This window comes from Crinia signifera, chromosome 1, assembly GCF_055691185.1.
Source record: "Crinia signifera chromosome 1, ASM5569118v1, whole genome shotgun sequence".
Taxonomy (NCBI): domain Eukaryota; kingdom Metazoa; phylum Chordata; class Amphibia; order Anura; family Myobatrachidae; genus Crinia; species Crinia signifera.
In genome coordinates, this window is record NC_139217.1 from 161310822 (window position 1) to 161332456 (window position 21635).

The window sequence follows — 21635 nt, forward strand, 5'->3', positions numbered from 1 at the left end:
CGGGAGAAATTGGGGCACAGATTTTGGGGTGCTTTGTATCCTTCATTCCTTGTGAAAATGAAAAATTTTGAGCCAGAACTGCATTTTTCTGTAAAAAATTACATTTTTTTACACAAAAATGCAGATCTGGCTCAAAATTTTTCATTTTCACAAGGAATGAAGGATACAAAGCACCCCAAAATCTGTGCCCCAATTTCTCCCGAGTACGGCAATGCCTCACATGTGACCAAAAAATACCAGTTGGGTGCATGGCAGGACTCAGAAGGGAAGGAGTGATTTTTGGATTTTGCAGCACAGATTTTGGTGGAATGAATGGTGGGTGCTATGTTGCACCAATACAGTGGAACCCCCCCACAAGTCAGCCCATTTTGCAAACTACACCCTTCAGGGAATTCATCAAGGGGTATAGTGTACATTTCAAACCCCCAGGGGTTTCACCAATTTTGATACAACTGAGCTGTGAAAATGAAAAATTAATTTTTTTTATTTTCACTGCCCAGTTGTACCACAATTGGTGAAACCCCTGGGGGTTTGAAATGTACACTATACCCCTAGATGAATTCCCTGAAGGGTGTAGTTTGCAAAATGGGGTCACTTGTGGGGGGGTTCCTAACTTTTAGCATCTTATGGTGCCTAGAAACCTACATGGTGCCTAAAAAATAATCTCATAAAAAGGAGGCTCCAAAATCAAGTAGGTGCTCCTTCTATTATGAAGCCTGTGGTTTAGTCACCGTGCACACTAGGGCCACATATAGGATATTTATGAAAACCAAAGAATTGGGGGAATCAATTTTTAGTCACATTTCTCTAGTAAAATCTACTGTATTCGTTAGAAAAATGTATTAAAATTGAAACTCTGCAAAAAAAATGAAATTTTGAAATTTCACCTACACTTTGTTTTAATTCCTGTGAAACACCTAAAGGGTTAACAAACTTCCAAAATGCTGTTTTGAATACTGTGAGGGGTGCAGTTTTTGAAATGGCATCATTTATGGGGGTGTCTCACATACAAGTCCCTCAAAGTCACATCAGAACTGAACTGGTCCCTAAAAAAATCAGTGTTTGAAATTTTCTTGAAAATTTGAGAATTTGCTATTCATATTGTAAGCCTCCTAGTGTCCCAAAAAATTAAAAGGAAGTTGAAATAATGATGGAAACATAAAGTAGACATATGGTCTATGTTAGTTATTAACTATTTTGAGTGGTATGATTATTTGTCTCACAAGCAGAAAATTTAACATTTTGAAAATCGCTAAATTTTCCATTTTTTCACGACATTTTGGTATTTTTCACAAAAAAACACAGACTGTATCGACCCAAATTTACCACTAATTTGAAGTACAATGTGTCACGAAAAAACAATCTCAAAATCACTGGGATAAGTAAAAGCAAAAAAAAGTTATCCCCACTTAAGTGAGACATGTCAGATTTGAAAAAAATGGCTCTGTCAGGAACGCAAAAACTAGCTGTCAGGAAGGGGTTAAACATTTGTAAAAATTCACCATAAAGTAAATTAAGAATAAGACATATACTGGGAAAACAGGCCGAAAAGGTTAGGTGGAGCAGTTAAATTAAGATTAAGAGGATAATTACAGGAGGAATTAGTAAAGTAGATGGCCAAAGTATAGAAAGGTAACAAAATAGCGGAGTATAGGAAAGAACGTGAGGACAAAAAGAGCTCTCTAATGTAGGTGAAATCATGCTGTTGCGTTATTATGATATCTTGTACTACTGTATATTGGATGCAAGCAGTGTAATTGTTTGTGAATGGTAAGGTTTTTTTTTTATTACTTGATGTTAAATGTATATGTATTGTCTATTTTTTAAAAAAAAGGGTCAAATAAAAAGGAATAATAAAAAAAAAAAAGATAACATGGATTGCCCATGACAGAGGGGTAGTAGTCCTACATGACTGGTTGGGTTGACACTGTGTAGGGTGACAGTCAAGAGGTCAAAACCTAATGGTCGCTATGCACAAGTTTGACATAGACAAAAGGCTGACACAAGCAAAATGTCAATATGTAAATGATTTGCAATGGAAAGAGGAGTAGTGGATACACTGCACAATGAAACAGGAAACAGTGCTGCCTAAGGCCCTCATTCTGATTTGATTGCTTCCCTGCTGGGAGCAATGTTTTGAAACCACGCATGCACGTAAGCATCTATGTGCATGTGCAGCCGATTTGTGCGAGAAGGTTGTGGCAAATCGATTATTCACCAGCCCACTCACACCTAGCAGTGCAGATGGGAGGCCACACACTGCAGTCGCGCCCATGGTAATATGCCGGTGCTGTTGGTGCAGGGGGCGGGCAGCTGAATTCAGCGGATGTCAGCTGCCCGCCTTCTTCCCTCACAGGGGTGCCACAGATCTAAGACACCAGAGATTATCTTAGATCTGCGAGCGCTAGAGTAATCATTCAATGGTCGGTGACCATCGAATGATTTCTACCCTGCACGCAAGCTGCAAATGGATGTCTATGCAAAACATTCATTTGCATGCGTGCTTGTTTAATCTGCATGTGGGAAGCGGGCAGGCATTTCTGCGGGTCACGTTTAGATGACCCGCAAAGCGAATTTTACTTATTGCGGGTCAACGAGAATTACCTCCTAAGTGTGTAAATAGGGATATTACCTACTCCCCGAGTGAAAAATAGATACAAAATAAGGCTACAAACAATGGCGCAAGTTGCCACGCAAGATGTTCATGAATAAGGGAAACCTTTTATTTTCAAACAAGGATAACAATTTATGAATCAGTAAAAGACATAAACCGACATACATATCCAGACCAAGATTGAAAGCACCAGGTTTCTGATGAAAGATCAAAGGTCTCTCACATGTATAATAACTACTGTAGGCTATGCTGGGTAAGGGCATAGAAAACGCTCAACACCACCGCAGAAGTCTATTTCTTTTGTGAAGAGTCCAGAAAAACTATAAAACAAAAGGGTAAGAGAAAGTACAATACATTACTTGTCAGTGGCGTAACTATAAAATCAGCGCCCCCCCCCCAGTCAGCAGACAGCCACGGCCCCCTCCCCCCGAATTTCAGCCGGCAGACCACCCCCGGAAATTTCGGCCTGCAGCCCCTCAGCCCTGCTTTACCCCTCCGCCTGTCCCCGCTGCCGGGTCTGTGGCTGGGACCCGCAGATCTACATGTCTGCGGTCCCGGTGATTCTCCTAATGAAAAATGAACTTCATAAAAATGGCTGCCCCTAACAGCAGACCATAAAGTGTCTGCTGTAAGGGGGCGGACATTTTGTGAAGGTCATTTTTCATTAAGGCAGAGCAGAAGACACTAGCAGCGCCCGGACCGGCTCAGAAAAGTAGTTCTCCAGGTCCCAGCGATGGCGGCGAGCAGGGGGAGTTGGAAGTAAGCAGGTCCCACTGGCAGTGCTGCGCAGCAATAGCCCTGCAGACCCCCGGCACTTCTCACCTACTCAGTGCCTCCCTGCCGCCGTGGGGTCTGTGGGGCCATAGTTACGCCACTGTTACTTGTGTTACTAAATTTAACTATGTGTGTACCAAATTTAATCATGAAGCCAAGAAGCTTTGCCCTTTCACATCATTAGCTAAAGAGTTAAACCTTTACACAATGCATCTCTTATGTCTTGCTATCGTAGTGATACAAATTTGAAAGAATATCTTGTACCTACAGTTAAAACTAAATGTGGCAAACAGCAACAGTATACAATTTTACTTGCAGCTAAAAGGGTTGTTTTAAATGTGCAAAATTGTAAAATTGTAGTTTCGATGCTCGATGTGAAGGGGGTTTCATGTTTGTTGCCAAAAAGGGTTTCATGCTTGTTGCCAGGGGGGTTATACATTCTTGTTGCCAAGGGGGACTACATGCTCATTGCCACAGGGTAGTTAAATGTTTGCTCCCAAGGGGGAGTGAAATGCTTGTTGCCAAGGGGGAGTGAAATTCTCATTGCCAAGGTGGAGTAAAATGCCCATTGCTCGGCTGTCCTCAGTGCAGGTCCAAGGCTTTTGGAAATCTCCCACCGATTCACGAGCCAATCGGCGCTCGTGGTCCGGCAGTGTGAGTGATCCAAACACCCCAAACTTCGATTCGTCTGTCCAAAACACTTTTTTCCAATCTTCTGCTGTCCAATGTCTGTGTTCTTTTGCCCATATTAATCTTTTCCTTTTATTAGCCAGTCTCAGATATAACTTTTCTTTGCCACTCCAGCATCCCATAGTCACCTTTTTACTGTATGCTGAAACTGGCATTTTGTGGGTACCATTTAATGAATCTGCCATTTGAGGACCCATGAGGTGTCTATTTCTCGAGAATCTATTGTACTTGTCTTCTTGCTTAGTTGAAGACCTGTTTGTGCTGTTCTCTGAAGGGAGTAGTACACATCGTCATAGCAAATGTTTTGTTTCTTGGCAATTTATTTCATGGAATAGCCTTCATTTCAATGAACAAGAACAAGAATAGACTATTAAGTTTCACATGAAAGTTCTCATTTTCTGGCCATTTTGAGAATATAATCAAACCTACAATTGTGATGCTCCATATACTCAACTAGCTCAAAGGAAGGCCAGTTTTATGGCTTCTCTAACAAGCAAACCCATTTTTAGCTGTGCTAACATAATTGCACAAGGGTTTTCAAGGGTTTTCTAATCATCAATTAGTCTTCTAACGCAATTAGCAAATACAATGTACACTGGAGTGATGTTTGCTGGAAATAGTCCTCTATACACATATGTAGATATTCCTTTAAACCAGACATTTGCAGCTTGTATAGTCATTTAGCAAATTAATAATTTATATATGTGTATTTCTGATTAACTAACTGTTATCTTTATTTAAAAAATAGTGATTTTCTTTAAAAAAAAATTCTAAGTGATACCAAAATTTTGAATGGCAGTGTGTATGTATCTCAACCAAACCCCTTCTTTTTCGTGCTAAATTCTGAAAGATTATTAGTTTGCTGCCTGTTTCCACAATACCCCTGTTGGCTAAGGGGAGTTAGAAAAGATACGAGAACAAGTGTGGAATGGCGCACTTCTCAAATTCAGTCCATAATATATTAAACAAAGTCCATAACTTGGTGTTATTTTCTTTATTAAAAGTCTTTTAAGACAAAACGTGCTGTTTTCACCCCTGGATCCCAAACTTTTGCAAAAGCTCCATTGGTCCCTACAATAGCCCACACACCCCTGGCCTATCGCTTGGGTGGCTAATCCACCATCAAGAGCAAGGTGTTTCTTCACTGGAAAACCTTATATCAGGAAATCCCAGGTGCTGCTGATTACACACCTGAGATTCTGCTACTGCTCTAAAAACCTGGTCTGGATCCTCCACATTACTTTCATGTGGGGAGATGCTTTTTCTGCCACAATATATTATATACGATTATATATATATATATATATATATATATATATATATATATATATATATATATTATATATAGACATTGTAGGGGCTCTGCACACATTAAATTAACTGATAATAAATAGTGGAGATTTGGTTCATTAATTGATCAATGCATTTAAGCCTGCAGCCCCCTTCAAGGGGCCCCACTTTTCTGCAGGTCCTAACACTATCGCTGAAAATGGCTGCAATACACATAGCTATCACATCAATGTTTGATTCCAGGCATGCTATCTGGTCTGAAGCTCACAGCACACTTTGCTTTTATAGGTGAGCAGCTACCAACACACCTGTCACTAATCATCTAGGGAAATGGTTAACATAAGCTATGGAATCTTAGTTAAAAACAGGGTGCATGAGAGAATGTGACCACAATAAGACTAATTAAAAAAATTAATCTTATAAACAATATATACACTTAACATCGGCACTCACCTTTCCTAGTTTTGGGGTGCCATATGGCTTGTGACCACATTGTTTAAACAGACATTGTAGGGGCTCTGCACACACTAAATTAACTGATAATAAATAGTGGAGATTTGGTTCATGAATTGATCAATGCATTTAAGCCTGCAGCCCCCTTCAAGGGACCCCACTTTTCTGCAGGTCCTAACACTATCGCTGAAAATGGCTACAATACACATAGCTATCACATCAATGTTTGATTCCAGGCATGCTATCTGGTCTGAAGCTCACAGCACACTTTGCTTTTATAGGTGAGCAGCTACCAACACACCTGTCACTAATCATCTAGGGAAATGGTTAACATAAGCTATGGAATCTTAGTTAAAAACAGGGTGCATGAGAGAATGTGACCACAATAAGACTAATTAAAAAAATTAATCTTATAAACAATATATACACTTAACATCGGCACTCACCTTTCCTAGTTTTGGGGTGCCCTATGGCTTGTGACCACATTGTTTAAACAGACATTGTAGGGGCTCTGCACACACTAAATTAACTGATAATAAATAGTGGAGATTTGGTTCATGAATTGATGCACCCTGCACCCTGTTTTTAACTAAGATTCCATAGCTTATGTTAACCATTGCCCTAGATGATTAGTGACAGGTGTGTTGGTAGCTGATGAAAATATCGATTGGATATTGAAACGTTGTTGTATGCTAATAAAGAAAACTACTTTGAACAGATTATCGCCTTTGGAGTGCTGCACGTCCTTATCGTCTATATATATTTATATATATATATATATATATATATACAGATGGAGCCGGCCTCCCTCTTGCTGGCGAATCGCTAGATTGTCTCCGCTGGCGATCCGCCAGCGGCGAGGCGCTCCATCTGACTGAGACGCGTCTCAGTTTCCGGGCAGTGGGGCGACGGGAACCCTGTCCGTCTCTGCTTCAAGGAGACGGACAGGGTTAACAGGATTAGACAGGCGAGCGGGGAGGCGGTGGGGACCCCGGGTGACCGCCGACAAGCCGGCGGGGACCCGGGGGAAGCGACGTCGGATGGGGATGCGCGCGCATCTCGTGCGTGCTTCCCCTTTCGCAGATCTGATGGCGGCTGGCGGGGAATGGCGGATGGCGAATCTTCCGCCATCCCCTGCAAGAGCGAGGCCGGCTCCATCTGTATATATATATATATATATATATATATATATATACACACACACACACACACATATATATATATATATGTGTATACTGTATATATGCTTTGTCACATGTGGCTCTTTTATGATATGCATGTGGGACATGTGGGAAAAAGGACATCGCTCATTGCACAAATACCTAAACTTCATACAAAAATTTGTTTTATTGCACATCTCTACATCTTTGGCCGATCCTTTCAATTCATTTGTTAACAGTATAGTTCTTTAGAACACCATTTTTCTTTCATTTAATTGTAGAAATATTCCCAGCAGTTACATTTGTGGGAGGCAGTAAATAATTCTGCGCCACAATACATATTCCAATATACTGCATGCTGACCTGCTCCGAGCCATTTTCAAAAACACCTAAATTCTTATGACCTGAAATGAACAGTAACATTCTGTTACTGATAGTATAGTGGTAAACACCATTATTTATAATGGCATTGTTTTCTGATGCCTCTTTTATGTCCGTTTATTAGTTCCTTGCATGGGGCCAAGATGAACAGTACGATTCATAATGTCATTGTTTTAAAAATGCATTTTCTTGATGACATATGGATGAATTCCGTTGGTAAAGCTGTTTGCCAGTTGGCTTGGCGGACAGTAGTAATGCAAATTCAGTTTGTGTAGTGCTGTGAGAGCATTTGCTAATAGATGCTCTGTGCAAAGCCTGATAGATGCTTCTTCATGGATATGATTCTGCCAGAAGCACCACTGAGATGTTCATGATGTCATTCTGCTACATTTCAAAGGTTTATATCTTTACATATGTATAGTGCAAAAGTGGACCAGCACAATGTGATTTTACAACATATCTTTAAACGTTGTTTAAAAATACAAGTTTTTTTTTTTTTTTTGCTAAAAGTCAAATTAAAGTTAAACGTGAACAACTAGGCCCTTAGAATGGCTGCCAATGTGACATCCCCATAGGGAAGGAATAGGCATTTAGCATGGCACTCAATGTGACTGTAAGGTTTCAACCCGAGCTGCTGCCAGCTCCCCTGGCTAATCCATTTTAGCGGTTGGACATCCTAACCCTACACTGGCTTGGTGTACAGCTCTTAATGGAGCATGTGTATTGTACTGGAAATGCTGACAATCTTGGTTTTAATTGTCGCATACCCTTGGGAAGATAAGATGAGCCAGAAAATGTCATATTGGAAACCTGCCTCCCCAGCATTTCTGGTATCATACTCTTCTGTATTCCTTGTCCCTTTGTTTCTACTGTATCCAGGCCCAGATTTCCCACAAGGCAAACATACAGGTAGGTGTCTGCTTAGAGCCCTGCAGGGCCCAAGGAGGCTATGTCCCATCCATGATCACAAAGGCTGGCTTCAAGTTAAATGTTTTACAGAGACTTAGTTATGAGCTCAGACCAGTATTAATTTCCCAACTACTGGCACTGCAAAAGGTTCCCAGAGGAGCTCTGCAACACCACCACATGACATCATGCACTCCTTGAGTCCTACTGTCTGCAGTGCAGAGGAGGATCTGCTGCCAGTCCCAGCACAGACGCAACTACCACTGCCAGCATCATGGACAGAATGGGCTGCAGTAAATAAGGGACACTTCCTGCTGGGTCCCGCACACCCCACAGTATAATATAATGCAGCTGGACATCATTAGGTAATGGTATGGGTGTAGCTTATACATTGTCGCCAACCTTTTGTGCCAGTTTGACTGTGAGCTCAGTTTCTGGCTTCTCCAGAATGAGCTCAATTGAGGAGCTTTTGCAAACTTCTCCCTAGAAGATGTCAAAATGAATTGCCCATGTCATTGGGGTCTCTACCAATATATAAAGTAGTAATACATTGGTTTTCTCTCTTGGTGGTCCAATTTTAGGATACTACATGATGAGTATACAATGATTGCTTGTTATTAGAAACCATGTTAGTGAAATAATTGGCTGTATTATACAGCCAATATAATATGATGGTTCATCTGTCAGTGTAATGTGATGGACTCCTTTACTGGAATTATATGTAGGGCCAGGGCCTGATTAACCAATAGGCTGATTAGGCAGCAGGCTGGCGCACTGGGTCCTAGGGGGCGTAACACCAGCACAATATATTACGCTCAGATGGGAGTGTTACCTGGTGCTGCCAAAGTTGGGGTCAAGCGAGGTCTTGTGAGATCTGGGGACTGCGGGGGCAGTGGTGCCTGCTGGGATTGCCACAGTCACTGAGGCAGGGACGCTGGGTAGAGGTGATCCTGTGAGAGCCGCAGCTGGCTCCGCCACCAAAGCTGTGATTGATGCCACTGCCACCATTGCCAGCACTGCTAGGACAGTAAGTGGCAATGTTACAGATTTTTAGCTGAATATGAGCAAGGTGGGGAAGGTACTGTATTAGCCAAGGGCAGCTGGAACCCTTAATCAGGCCCTGTGTATGGCATCATAGCAGCTGGTATATATGTGTTTTTTGCTGTTGGGGCAAATGGGTTTTATTTATTCCTGTGGAGCCAATGTGTACCTATTGGGGGCCAAAGTATTTTTTACCTATGGGGACCATTATGCTTTATTTGTTTGTTAATAAGGTCAATAGGAGGAGCGCTGGCGGCTGAAGGGGAATTTGAAAACAAAAAACAGTTTATAACACTGGGCGGCCCTCTGAGAGAGCTCTCCCAGCCAATCAGAGGCAACCCAGAGGCGTAGGGTGCAGCCAGGGCACCCGGAGCAAGCTCATGTCACGGCGCCCCCCCCATATATGTTTATATAAACACACAAATATCAGCATGAAAATTTTAGCAAAGGATGCCAGCAAGAGAATAGGGACAGTGCGCACCGGACTGTCATAAACCAAAAAAGGACATGTCTTTGCTAGATAGGCATGTGTCCCCTCAATAGTACCCCCAATTCAAATTACCCACTCACTTCTGCAACATTTTTCACATTCTATCAAATGATAGTGTTTCCTATTAATTTTAAGTCACATGTTAGAATATGCACACACACACACACACACACACACACACACACACACACACACGTATTTTTTCACCAAATACGCGCACATTTAAAAACAAACACTCCTTTCTCCTCTATCACTTAAAAATATGCATGCAAATAAACACAGATGCCTACTGTCACATTTATTACGGATCCTCCCACACCCCACCTGCATTGTCTTTACCTGTTGTGGTTACCTGTTGCAGAGGAAAAGAGCACTTACCCCTGCAAGCAGGCAAAATGCCATGTAAAGAACTGCTACTGATGATCATGAGGTGATCCGCGCTGGCAGCAGGGCAAGAAGAGACAGGCCAGCCTCCCCCTCAGCGTGTATGTCACTGACTGCCGTGGCTTCTACTGCGGGCTCCTGGCTTCAGCTGAGCCGGTGGCTCTGTGCATCAGGCCAGACGCTGCCACCCTCACACCCTTCTTGTACAGTATGCCGCTTCCGCTGCAAAGTCCTGGCTGATAGCTCCAGCGGCTCCGTGTATAGGGGGATAGAGACCAGCCGCTGCCGTCTGCACACCCCTCTTCGTGGGTGTATGCTGCTTCCGCTGCTGCTGCGGCCGGGCTCCCCTGGCTGAGGTGTAAGTTTTCAGCAGCCAGTGCTGGGCCGGCTCTGTGCACAGGTTTGCGCTGCCTGACATCCACATAGTGCGATTCACACAGTGCTCTCCAAGTTACTTGCACCACTGACGGCGCCTTACAAACTACCGGAGCCTGTAGCTTGAGCTCCACCAGAACCACCCTCGCTACGCCTCTGGGGCAACCTAGTGTTTTAAACAGTTGTTTCAACTTCTTCAGCCACCGCTACACCCGCCACCCACCAGCGCTCCTTCACAGCGCTACGCAACTCCGACGCCCACCCTCTTCCAGCACCCGATGTGGCATCGCAGATGGCATGCAACATCAGGTTGTGGAAGATGGCACTTTAGGCACCATAGGAAGCTATGGGACATTGTATTGTGTTGTTGCATCGCACTAGTCCATCTGATAACTGCTAAACAAGTTTGATTGTTGCAAATTGTATCAGACCTACAACTTTATTTTTCAAAAGCTGAGCAATAGATTTCTGGATGTGCAGTGCGTAGGTTGTAGACACATTCTGACTGTCTGGTTGTAAGTTATCATTTCTGACTAAAGTGCTTGTGAAATGTTAAGGCACAGAACTGTATATAAGCATCACTGCTCCTCAAAGAAGTCAGAATGTTCGTTTCTTTCACACACTTGTTATAAGATTCAACAGAGGCCGCTGGAGAGCCCTTTACGTCTATAACTACAAGAGTGGTCGGTGGCAGCAGGAGATTTTTGACCAACTACTTACTGCTTTTGGGGAGGAAGTATTATGCCCATCCACTGTGCCTGAGTAGCTTGCAGAATTCTGGTGTGGGAGACAGACTCTGGAAGACAAGAAGCACTATGGCCAACCTGTGTCTGCCATCACAGAGGAGAACATTGGTGCCATAAAGGTCACAGTTGAGGTGGAGGTCAGGGTGACTGTGGCTCATTTAGACAAAAAGATAGGCATCTCATTGTGATCCATCCACTTTATTCTTTATGGAAAGCCTGACCTGAGCAAGATTTTGGCATGCTTAGTGCCTCATCAACTTACTCAAGAGCAGAAGGACACTCCGGTAACTTGGTGCTGCAACATGCAGCCCAGGTTTTAAGGCAGTCACTCAAACTCTGTCTGGGAGATCATCTGTGGGGATGAATCCTGGATCTACATTTCAACCTTAGACCAAACAACAGTTGACCCAGTGGTGCACCCCAGAAGTTTTTATGTGAGAGCAATGTGGCCAAGCCATTAGTGTTTTTTTTTTAGGCCAAGAACAGTCATGTATCCACCTGGGCCAATGGCTGCAGCAAGTGCTGGAAGCAATGGAACCAGTTTTGCTTACCTTATAATATGCCATACCTCCCAACATGACCCTCTCCAGGAGGGACCCATTGCTGTTTCTGGACTTCTCTGGTAATGTATGATTGCCATCACTTATGGTGGAACGCCTTTCTAATCAATTAACCTGTTTGAAACAGGTGATGATAATCAGATATTTAGAGGAAAGTCTGGGAGCAGAGCATTGTGTCCCTCCTGGAGAGGGTCATGTTGGGAGGTATGATACGCTATTGTCTACTTTTATTGTTTATATATTTTATAACTTCTGTACCTGGGAATGAATTAGATTTGAACTTATTATTTGACACTATCTACTGTACGATACTCAAATAAAAAAGTAAAAGTGATTTTTCTTTTGTATTATTGTCTCAGTGCTTTATTTTAGTGCATATTCCTGTTTGTATTGATACAGGTACAAAGCAAAAAAAAAAAAAAAAGTATTGAATAATATAGAAGCGGACCATAATGTAGCAAACAGAATCCGTCAAATATGTTACAGTGTATAATATATAAATAAATATATGAATAGATTGAGAAAGCATAACAAAGTCACTGGAGTTTCTTGAAGTACTGTACTGTGTGTAGAATTCCCTCTGTGGGGCCATGCATGCATGGCAGGAGGAGGGAGAGGGGGGTGTACGTCTCAGTCAGCTGTATATTACTGATCTGTTACCTTAGTTCTCAAAGGCTATATACTTGCCAGATTTTCAGGGTAACACTTGCTCAAGTAATGTTCCAGGTGGTGTCTACAGGTAAACTAATTAAGACTCAATTAAAGCAATTTGGAGAGCCTGTGTTGTTTGCAACCATTGAGAATTTAAACCTTTACAACAGTGAAGTTGTGTTTTTTATGGCTGAAATACCGTATTTATCTCCAGTAGATTGACAAGGTTATTCTACACTTATTATACTACCAAAGTATAATACTTTATAAAGATTGCAAAAATGGCAGATGCTTTGTGGTGCATGAAACATACTCTTCCTAGGAGTGGACATGGTTTATTTAATGTGTTTAATGTTTAAATTAAACAGCCAATTAAATTGTCTTTTTATTGGCTATAATCAGTTATAAAGAAGACAATATATATTCGACACAGACAGGGTCGGCTCTACCATAAGGCAGCTGCTTCAGGGGCCAGAATCTGGGAGGGCACCACTAAGTCTCACAATAATAAGAATGTCTATGAGGAAGACGTACTTGTACTTGGTGCAGATGGTGGCTACGGAACTTCTATTGCCACCTCCACACTTTTACTTGAGGGGCTGGAAAGTGGGGTTGGCAGGAGGCAGTAGGTTGAAGTTTTGTCTAGGGTGCTGAGAAGCCTTACACCAGCACTGTACATAGTAATCTACAGTATTGAACACATTGTAATGCAGTAGATACTGTATGCTATAAATTGTACAATATCAAATCTATTCTGCAAAACAGTATAATGTACAATGCAGGCCCCAGATGGCTGGTGGTTCAACAATTCAAGTAATTGATCTATTGGTAATATCATGTATCTGGTGGCTGGGAGGTGATGGGAATCTAATTGGTGAATTACCTAGAATTATAAATTATAGACCTTAATATCACAGACTTCCTGTTTCTGCCATCACAGACTCTAGCCAATCCCCATGCAGCTCTCCTTATAAGTAAAGTGGGTTGAGCCCTGGAAAGTTGCCAGTACAATGATGTTTCCAGAGTAATGCATGTCTCCACAGCTCCAGTGAGATCCTGTTGTCTTGGTATCCACTCACCATCCTGCTGCACAGTCTGGCTTCCAACAGTGTCCTTGGAGGCTCATCCCAGCTTAGTTCTGCATTGCTTTCACCAAAGTTGTCTGTCAACTCCTCAACCATCGATTCTCATCATTGACGGTCACTATCGATAGTCATCGTTGACTGTCGCCATTAATAGTCACCATCGACTGTCTTCATCAATATTCCTCATTGATTGTTCTCAATTGACTATTCAAACCATCAATTACAAACATCGGTCCACATCATCGACCGGTAGCTTCAAAGGCACCACACTCTAACATCCTTCTCTAGCATCGATGCCATCAATCATCTGGTACTGTTTGCATCTGCTGATTTTAAAGTTTATTTATGGTCTTCTATACTTTTATCTCCTCAAGTACCATCTTTTCCCAATCACCTTCAAAGAGTCCACACTGATATCCACCACCACTGGTAGCCAGCATCAGTACCCATTATAACCAGATGTATCCCCCTGTGTCTGTGGTATTGGTACTCCAAGTTCCATATAGAGTACAGCTTATTACCTGCCAGTGTCTTCCAAGATACTCACCTCTTCTTCATTCTTCTTTCTTTTAAGAGAAAAGCCGAGAAACAGAGCATTATCTCCCTCCTGGAGAGGGTCATGTTGGGAGGTATGGATTTATAGTTCTCCCACCTTTGTTGAACAGGTTAATTGATAAGAAAGGTGTTTTTTACCACAGGTGATGGATATCAAACTTAGGAACAGAGCATTGTGTCCCTCCTGGACTATTTAATACAGGAGGAAACTAATAAGTCTCAGTTTTTAGTCCCAGGCAATTGGCCAGACCAAGGCTTAGCAGTGCCATCTTACCAGCATTATATGCCCATGGGCAAAGCAGTGCCGTGGGGCCCCTACCTACACAACCACTCACATAAATAAAAATGTCATTTATCAAAACAATTAAGCCTATATTTATAGGTTTCAGCATGAAAATCAGTGTTTAAATATAGAAAAAAAAACATGCTGCACAGTAGAGAATAATTCACAGAAATGTTTGGACAATATAAGACTTAAAGTTAAGGCCCATACATACTGGGAAATATTGTTAACAGTATTGCTCAAAAAAAGGGGCTTCTAACCAATATTGTTCACAATATCGTCTAGTGTGGACACTATTAAGTGTCCACACTAGACGATATTGTGAACAATATTGCTATATACATAAATGCCTACCTCCCTCCCCCACACCTCTTATATACTACTGTATATACCTATCAACCCCATTTTCCTTCCCCCCCTCTCACCCACACACAGTCCTTATGTAGTCCATACCATAACCGCCCACATACACCCCATATATCTTTGAAGATTATGAGGCCATGCAGTTAACCTATGTGTTCAGGCTCTTGCGTGGCTCCGGAATGTAATAATTCATTGCTGGCTGCAGCAGTCTTATTCAATGCTGATCTCTCTTTCCTGCAGGGCTGGAGGGGAGCAGGGCCATCGTGAGGCACAAGAAATTGAGCCAGGGACAGCTTGGGCTGAGCATGTTGCTATGTTTTCAAACACATCCGGTGCCTAGTCAGCTTCTGGCAACCATCGGTGGCTGGCTGAGGAAGTATCCCCACCTCCCTGCATGCAGCCATGAGAGGGGCCATGGAGCCCGATCAACCTGCCTGCTGTGATGGAGGGGCTACATTGGTTGCCCGGGAAGCAGGGAGAGAACCAGGCTGCAGTCCACAACAGGCAATTAGCATGGCCCCAAATGCTATAAAGTTTGCTTGCCCTGGGGGGGGGGGGGGGAGGTGCAGATGTCACCCTGCCTCTCTGCGTCCCACCCCTCCACTTGCTCTGCAGCCACAAGCTATGGACTGGGCTGGGCAGTGGGCCCCTAGGACTGTGGGGCCCTCGGGCAACTGCTCAGCAAGCCCATGTGAAAAGATGGCCCTGAGGCTTAGAGGACCCCTGTACCTTTTGTGTCCCGTATCAATGGCATCCCTTGCACCCACAATGTCAGCTTACAGTACCTTTGTTTATTTTGTGTTTGTACTGCAGTAAATATGTTATGTAATAAAACTTCTATTTTAAGAACACTGCACAGGAATGAAGGACTGAAAGCATACCTCCAACCTGACCCTCTCCAGGAGGGACATAATCCTCTGTTTCTGGAATTCTCTTTTAGGGCCTTATTCTGATCTGTTCACATGGACCAGAATATTCGCAGTGGCTCCGATGGTAGGCATATGCACATGTGCAGAGTCATTCGATGGTCGCCAACCATTTTATGATGTGTGTGGATCCCACTAGTCTGCGAATGGATGTTACTGTGTAACATCCATTCACGAGCCCTGCAAGTGAATCACCCTTGTGAATGGGTGGCAGCCAGGCCACCATTTGCAATGCGGGGCTTGGTGGACTCACAAGGCTGCAAATTCGCAGCCTTGTGAATCAACCAGAATAACCTTAATTCCTTCACCTGTTTTAAACAAGTTAACTGCTCAGAAAGGTGTTTCAGCACATGTGATGGTAATTCTAAATTAAGAGGGAAGTCCAGGAAAAGAACCTTGGAGCAGATGTAAGCCTTAACAAGAGATAAATGCAAGGGTGATAAAGAGAGATAAACATCCAGCCAATCAGCTCCTTACTGACTTTTTTTCAAACACAGGCTGTAACATGGCAGTTAGCAGGTGATTGGCTGGATGTTTATCTCTCTTTATCACCCTTGCATTTATCTCTTGTTAAGGCTTAATACATCTGCCCCATTGTGTGAAAGAGTCATGTAGGGAGGCATGCTGAAAGGAAAGGTGAAGTTGGCAGCTGTTGCTTTCAGGTTTTAATTTACATGTTTCTACAAACACAGTGATGGGCGTTCCCATGGGCACAGCCCATCACAGCCACCCCACACCCCCTGCTCACACTGCTAGGTGTGAACAGGATAACAACTAAGCAATTAGCCGTGCCCACTCGCACCAAGTGGCTGCACATGCTCATAAATGCTTATGCGCATGACCAGTCACTCAACATCGAATAAGGGCCAATGTGTGTGTTAAGTTTGTTAGTGTGAGGGTAATATGTGTTTGGTGGGTTTTCAGTTAGAGCGGGTTCATTTGTAAGTGTTTTCCACACATTACTTTACATTAAAGTCTAACGGCCAAATGTACAGGATGCCGGCCGAACTCGGAGGTTTTCATTAAAAGGGGCAATTACTTACAAGGAAAAACCATGCCTTGTAAGTGATGGACCCTTTAAAAAAAGCCTCAAAGTTCATCCGACATCCCAAACGGCGGCCAAACTTGGAGGCTTTTACATTTTTTGAGAGCTGTATGTCATTTTATTAGTGAGTGCTATGGCCAGTATACTTTACACAGGGGTAGAGGGGTCGGTAATGTAGTATAGGATATAGTGGTGTCAGTTGTGTAGTGGCGGGTATAGAGGGGGTCAGTAGTTTAGTGTAGGTTATATAGAGGTCAGTGATGTGGTGGTGAGTATATAAACTATTATGGACACTTTTGCACAAGGGAGGGGGAGCTGAAACATACCATTGTATGTACCCTCCGGGCACCATGGCACCTAGCTACTTCTCTGAACAAAATACACATCACAGTCAATGATAGTCGATGACACATCTACTGTACATATGGGATGTGGGTGTGGTACAAAATGTTGACATTTAAAATGATACATCATGATATTAACATTGTGAGTATCTATCTATCTATCTATCTATCTATCTATCTATCTATCTATCTATCTATCTTTGCCATGATAGCAAATCAGTCATTAGAATGAAGACAGGAGTAACAAGTGTGTGACCCTACCTTTTTCGCACATTTTGATCAAAACTCACCACATTTCCAGCAGTATGTACTGCTACACATTTGTATAATGTCCATATAAACGCTTGTTCTCATATATTGGGCGATATGTACTAAGCCTTAAAAAGTGATACAATGGAGAGTGATAAACATAAAAAAATCAGCTCCTGTCTATCATTTTTCAAACATAGCTTGTGACATGGCAGTTAAGTGTTGATTGGCTGGTTGTTTATCACTCTCCATTTTAACATTTCAAGCTTAGTACATCTTGCCCTGAGTGTGTACATCTGGCTCTGGTACTAGCCAGTGCTTCTCAAGCCATTTACCTCACCGCAAGTCTCTGCTAAAAGCAAATATCACAAATACTACATCATTAAAACATCAAACTTGTGCATTTCTGAAATGTCCTGTACTACCCTTACATAATCACTAGATGGCCAGTTATGTCTTTGTTAAACATTTTTTGTTTCCCAAGTACTGATATGTGTAGTAGTACAAACACGGCCCTAATATTTGAGAAAAAAATTATCCTAACCAAAAAAAGCTTTGCATGGAAATAGATGTGAAATACCCATACAGTACTTTGTAATGGCAGACTAAGATCACCTTACTGCATTAGTCAGTAATGCTTCAATTACAGTACCTCTGTTTTATTGGGATTCTTTTAAACCATCACTCCGAGCTCATTAACTCTTTGAGTGCCAAAGTTGCTGTGAGAGATCGTGAAAATATCTGCTCAAAATGGCAGCATTGCTCACAGCGACTGTTCTTTTGGTATAAATAAATACAGATACAGCCAAGTCACTTATTTGAAGTTTAGTTTGCTCCCAAGTTTAGTTTGCTCCCAAAGAAAGAACAGTCGCTGTGAGCGACGCTGGCATTTTTAGCAGATATTTTGAGGATCTCTCACAGCAACGTTGGCACTCAAAGGGTTAATAAAAAGGTCTGCGTGGCAATTTTCACACCTATTTTGACAAATTCCCTTGGCACTCAAAGGGTTAAATTGCATGTAACCCAAGTAAACTCTGGGTTTCTTACGAATTTGGTTCATATATTGTTGGCTCAAATGTTTTTATTAGAGCTTACCACAGGCTGGGAATTTTATTAATTGTATTTTTCTTTTTGCTGGCTTTAAATTGTACTTATACCATACTTGCCGACTTTTTTTTCTCCTCTCCGGGAGAAGCCGGGGATGGGGGGGGGGGCTGGAGGGGGGCCCAATTTTCAGGAGCCTCCCGACAATTCCGGGAGGGTAGGCAAGCCTGACTTATACACAGATGATATTTTGTAATTATTTCCTACGACATAGGTACTGGGTCTTGATCCACAGTGTACTGTGTACAGATGACCGCGCATGGACACAGTGCAGTGGGCTCATGCACGAGCCATCTGTGCAAACGCAAGGTGATTGACAACCATTTCTGTACGGAACATCAGTGTTTTCTGGGAGTGCTACAGAAAACGCCAGCGGCATCTGGCCATTGGGAGGGAGGGCCGCTGATGTCAGAAGAAGCCTCTTTCTCCCCACAGCCTTCACAGCACTGACTAAGACTAGACTTACTCAGCAGCTGCGAACAGGAGGGAATCCATTTGATGGTGTGTGCACACATCACCATCGAATGGATTCCCTCCTGTTCGCAGCCGCTGAAGGCTGGATTTCAATCATGTAGGGCAGCATAGGGTGGTGCTCACCTGATTGCAGGGCTCCGAACACTTGCTTCCCAGTGATCAGGTCTGAATCGGACCCTGAATGCAGTGGGAGGAATTTGTTGCCCTATAGAAACCTATTGACTACTATTGCTCCTCCCCACAGAGAGGGATCCAATAAGATCTACCGTACATCTGTATGTCCTATAAGCAGGGTTTAAAGTGGTCATGCAGAGGTGGGGGAACTCATTTCTCTATGACACCTAATTACCCCCCTCCCCCCATTAGGCAGAGACAGGGCCAGTGGTAGGGTTTTTGGCACCCCCCTGCAAACTAGAATGCTTTTCTGTGAGAATTACTGTGCAGGGCCGATGTGGAGGTTAAAATGTTCCACCTCACCATTAGAGGTGGTGGAACTCAGTTCCACCCGTTCCCACTCACTTTAACCCCTGCCTATAAGGGATGTAGTTATAGAAAAATATTTACTAAAGTATAGGTTTTTAGAAGTGAAGATGTTGCCCATTGCAACCAATAAGGTTCCAGCTATTATTATGGAAAAGGTGTTATATAAATACAGCAGAATCTGATTGGTTGTTATGGGCATCTCCCCTTCTAAATACCTGCACTTTATTAAATATACCCCATAATGTTGACATTCATAATGTTGACCAGAAAATGTTGACAGTTTTGAAACTGACATTTATGAAAAGTTGATATTGAGCATGACAGCTCAACAGCCAATTTGTGGGATAGCTGCAAAAATGAAGCATCTTTAATATCTCATTGTGGGCCGGATGCATTAAGCTTCAAAAAGTGATAAAATGGAAAGTGATAAACAGCCAGCCAATCAGCTCCTGCCTAACAGTTTTCAAACACAGGCTGTGCCATGGCAGGTAGGAGCTGATTGGCTGGCTGTTTATCACTCTCCATTTTATCACTTTTGAAGCTTAGTGCATCTGGCCCTTTTTGCAGTGCTGGATTGCAGAATCACTTATACCCCTTTCACGCTGCAGCTCTTAACCGGTATATTGCCATTTTTTTAGCCTTTTAAACCGGTTAGAGCTGCAGTGTGAAAGCGCCAGTCTGCATTTACTGGTTACAAATAACCGGTACTTGCAAATGGGTAAAAAGCAGTGCCGTTTTTTTTATGCAGTGTGAACGGCTCTGAAATGGTATATAGGACTCAGGCAGCAGTTAGCACTGAGCTGGGTATCAGCACAGTGAATATATAATAATCGGAAGCCGCTAATTACATATGCGCATATGTAATTAGATGCTCATTCGTATGCACATATGTAATGAGCGGCTCCTACTGACCCGTGCATGCCCGCTGCCCGGATCCGCAGCCAGGTACCCGCTCTGCCTACTGCATGGTATATTACTGGTTAATTACTGTGTACCTTTCACCCTAACCCCTATAATGTTCTAAGCCTATCCCCCCACCCCACAGCCTAACTCCAAGTCCCTTGTGCCTAAACCTAAACTCCCCTTCCAATGCCATATCCTTCAGTTGCCCGCATAAAGTACTTACCGGTTGGCATCCCAACAATCCCTAATTGATGTCAGGATTACGGTGCCTGTCTCCTGGCAATAGTTGGGAGGCCAGCGTTGGTATACTGGACGCCAGCATACTGAGCATCCGCATCCTGAATGCCAGGATGCTGACTGCATTTCCGGCGGTGAGGTGAGATGCTCGAGGCACTATTAATGTGTATGCGATATCAGAGAAAGGCCCCAGAAATAGTCATGACGTGCTTGTATTTTTGCTGCAACTCCCCAATAACTCCCCCTCACCTCTGTTACAAACCACTGTCATGGCCGTCGCTTAGCGACAGGAACACTGTGTCATTAGCTGGCTGCTTCAGGTTACTGATATCCTAGAGTGATAAAGTTTGCAGCACTGAGCTGATCTGCACTGTGTCAGGTGCTGTAATCATGCAGACTGACGGGCAGATTTATTAAGCTCGGTGAAGTGATAAAGGGGGAAATTTACCAATATGAAAAACCTAGTTTTTCGTATTGGTATTTTCCCTACGACTGCATACGACTGTTTAAGTCGTATGCAAAGTCGTGTTCCGGAGGATCAGTTACAAAGCAGTCATATACGACTGCTTTGTAACCCTCCGATGGTGTAATGATTCGTATTAGCGGCCGTATATACGGCCGCTAATACGAATTATTTCTAGCAGTCTGCACGGATCAGTCAGATCCGTGTAGGCTGCAAGGTATAAAAAAAAATAGAAAAAATAAATAAATTAAAAAAAAAACGGCGTGGGGTCCCCCCCACAGCCATAACCAGCACCAGGCTGAAGGAGCCGGGGCCGGTAATTAAAAATCAGGGAACCCGACAAATAGGGGTTCCCCGATTTTTAACAACCAGCCCCAGGCTCCAGGTCCGGGGCTGGTTCCCAAAATACGGGGGACAAAATGAGTAGGGGTCCCCCGTATTTTAAGAACCAGCCCCAGGCACAACCAGCCGGCAGGGTAATGTCACAGCCGGGGGACACTTATAATATAAGGTCCCGCGGCCAAAACATTCTCCCTACCGACCAGTCAGCCTGGCCAGGGGCCCTGGGGGAGTGGGGACCCCCCCAATGAAGGGGTCCCCCCCCTC

At 43.2% G+C, this 21635-nt stretch overlaps 1 protein-coding gene across 1 annotated transcript in view; it reads right to left on the reverse strand.

Moving 5' to 3' along the window:
• LOC146060107 (protein FAM200A-like) overlaps positions 1 to 21635 on the reverse strand; it is a 99719-nt gene that overhangs the window by 50065 nt on the left and 28019 nt on the right. The window lies entirely within an intron of this gene.